Source organism: Perissodus microlepis, chromosome 18 (genome assembly GCF_051167445.1).
Source record: "Perissodus microlepis isolate ML-2025 ecotype Zambia chromosome 18, ASM5116744v1, whole genome shotgun sequence".
Classification (NCBI taxonomy): Eukaryota; Metazoa; Chordata; class Actinopteri; order Cichliformes; family Cichlidae; genus Perissodus; species Perissodus microlepis.
The window spans coordinates 36,780,579-36,783,851 of NC_140478.1; positions in this window are offsets into that span (position 1 = coordinate 36,780,579).

Here is a 3,273-nt window from a genome sequence, read left to right on the forward strand (position 1 = left end):
TACTCCAATACTCACATTATTCAAGTAAATTTAATTTTTGCCAATGTAATGTCACATAAAATCTTAATCCGAATAAGGGATTTGAACCCCACTGTCACGGCCAGGGGATCAGCAGGCCGCTGACTAGTACTGTTCTCTCTCTTGCTCTCTCTCTCTCTCTTGCTCTCTCTCTCGCTTTCTCGCCAGGGCGGAACTCATGGTGGGTTCACGCCCTCGGCCCACGCCCCTCTGAAGAGGAAACACCTGGGCCTCATCAGTGCAGCCAGCATTTAAGCCAGGGAGTGGCTTCTACTCATCGCTGGATCGTTGTGTGTGACTCGCGTCAGTGCAGCCCGGCTCTGAGCAAGTTCTCTTTTGCTTCCCTGTGCAAAACCTCTAACGTGTGTTTCCTTCTGTACATAGATCCCCTGGACCCGACTCTGCATTCCCCGAGCGGATTCCCTTTTTGTGTGAGTGTTTGGAGAGAGAGTCAGAAGAGGAGCAAGTGTCTTTTCCCTACCTGGATTTCCCCGGAGCCTTTTCCCTGTCACCGCTTTGTATATAGCACTATCCCCTGCACTGTTTGTATATACACCTGGTGGAACTGTAATAAATACTGACTGTGCCTCTGAGTCCTGCGTGTGAGTCCTCAAGCGAACCGTGACACCCACACAGATGAGAGCTTAGCAGTGAAGCTCTCTCTTAAAATTTGAGTTATAAAGTCAGAAGTTATCACTGACAGAGATCCATGTTCTTTTAACATAAGAAAGAATATTTGCTGTATTGACATTAATCCAAGCCCTTAAAACGCCATTTTGGATTAAGCATTTCCTTTTAGAAAAGTCTTCAATGAGCAGGAAGCTCCAGTACTGAAAAAAGAAGCCAACATCAACTGCTAAACGTGCTAAAAGTAAGTAAGTCCCCGTAGACTCCTATGATCAAAACACATACAGTATAAAAGTTATAGGTTACAGATCTGAAAAGTAAAACAAATGTCAAAGTGCAAAAAGACTTATGGTCCCATAGAAGTCTATTCCATTTGCCTGGAATTAGGTGAACACCTTTGTGACAAATTTAATGGCTCAGTCATTTGTTTCATGTCATATTTAATAAAAGACTGACATGGTGGCATGTTGAATTGTCCATTTTGCACATATTTGGTCATTCTAAGCGTCAGAAGGGGAAAGATCATTCTGGGAATGCCTACTGGCGAAGGATGTGTGACTGACAAGTCCAGTGTGTGAAGTTTAACTACAGTCTAAGGAGCTTGGAAAGAAAAGCATCTGGACTTCTTTAAGTTTCTTGAAGATGTTTCACCTCTCATCTGAGAAGCTTCTTCAGTTCAGAATTTCTTCAGAGAACTGAAGAAGCTTCTTGAATGAGAGGTGAAACGCTCTTCAAGAAACTTAAAGAAGTCCAGATGCTTTTCTTTCCAAGCTCCTTAGACTACGATGACCTGAACGACTGAGAACCTTAACAGACAGTTCTTCCCTTCATTCATCATGCCTGATTTCAAAACACCAAGATGGCAGTCGTGAAAACACTCATCTTGAGTCTTCATGGGACTACGGTGAGATCAGTTATGCCTCTTATGATGCTGTCCCAGACTTCAAAGCAGTATAAAACATGTTTGCAGCCTGTAACAACTGTGCATGCGGTTATTTTTCGTTTTAAGATTTCCGTGTTTAAATCATAATAAGATTTAGTTTTCATTTTAATTAACTTGAGGTGAGTCAGATTCTTTCATTCAAGTCACTGAATGAATCTCTTGACATGTTTGGGGGTAGGTGCCTTTTGTAGCATTTTAATGCAATTATCTGACAGATTATATGGTCTACACTGTTATTAACTATACTAACACTCTGTTCCAGAAGTCTGTGCTGCAAAGAGGCAAAGTGAATACGGCACCTGCAGGAGTAATGGGGGTCATCAGTCGGTTCAGCTGGATGTTCCAGTGCCGTACATGTTGACTGGCATTCCTCAGCCTCTCCTGAACCTCCTGGAAACAAAAATCATGCAGGCATCCTCATCAGTGTTGTTTTAGAAGAGCACTAAATAAGATGCTGCTCACAAAGCCAGTCAAAACAAACTTGTTCACCTCCAGACGCTGGTGGCTTCTTTGGAGAGATGCCTGCAGATCCTGGAGCTCCTGAGAGGCAGAGTTGAGGGCTGAGGGGGTGTCCTCATCGGGACTGCCATCTGACAGCTCCTGTATGGGGCTGAGGTTTTGCATTGTACGTTGCTGCTCCTGGAGGAGCTGGAAATGTTTCCTCTTTTCATCTTCAGCCTGCAGCAACCTGAAGGAGGGGAAAAAGGGAAGAAGCAACTGAAAATGTTAATACTTCTCATGGATATATCAGATCTCCATCACAAATAAAATAAGTTAGAAATCCATTGTTACCGCTCAAGCTCCAGTCTGGCTCTCTCCTCCTCCAGCCGAGCCTGGATCTCCATATTAAGGGCAACTTCCAGCTGCTGCTGTGTCAGCTCCAGCTCCCTGATCCTCTTCTTCTGTTGTTCAGCCTCCTTTTCCTTCACCTGCATCTCAGCCTGCATGCTGTCTTTTATCTATGCACACACACAGCTACATAAACAGATGCACCAACAGAGCGGTATAAACTGACCTATTCCTGAATCACCTTTTCCTGGACTGTCATAACCATTTTTCCAAATCATTAAAGACTAGGTGTGAATTTTATAATGACAGTCAACATTTTGCTGCAGTTCTCAAAGATCAAAGTCAAGGAGAAAAGACTCTGTACATAATTGGTGTCAAGTGGAAAACTTTTTTTTTACCATCTCAGCCTCTTTCAGCTGTCTTTCCAGTTCCATCTGCACCTCCCTCTGCTTCCTCCGCTCTCTCTCCTCTGCCTCCCTTCGGCGAGTTTCCAGTTCCCGTGCATGCTGTGAAACAGATGAAAGAGCCATTGTTTGGTTTGTGTTTTCACCTCTATCCAGCAGGTACACCAACAGTCCAGCATAGAGCGGCTGAGTGAATGTGGTCTGGACTCTGTGGAGGAGAGTCATGGTTTCAGAGACGCTGTAGAACATAGGTGTCAAACTCTGGCCCGTGGGCCAAATTTGGCCCGCAGCCTACTTACATTTGGCCCGCGAATACATACCAAATTACTATCAGAGCTGGCCTACTGGTATTATACAGCTAATATATATATTGTTTAGTATTAAGCTTTGCTTGTTCCATATTCAGTTTTTCAGCAAAACGTGTTTGAGTCCATAAGAAAAGATTCATTCTTATATCTGGAGGAATAAATATATTTCAATAAATATTAACGT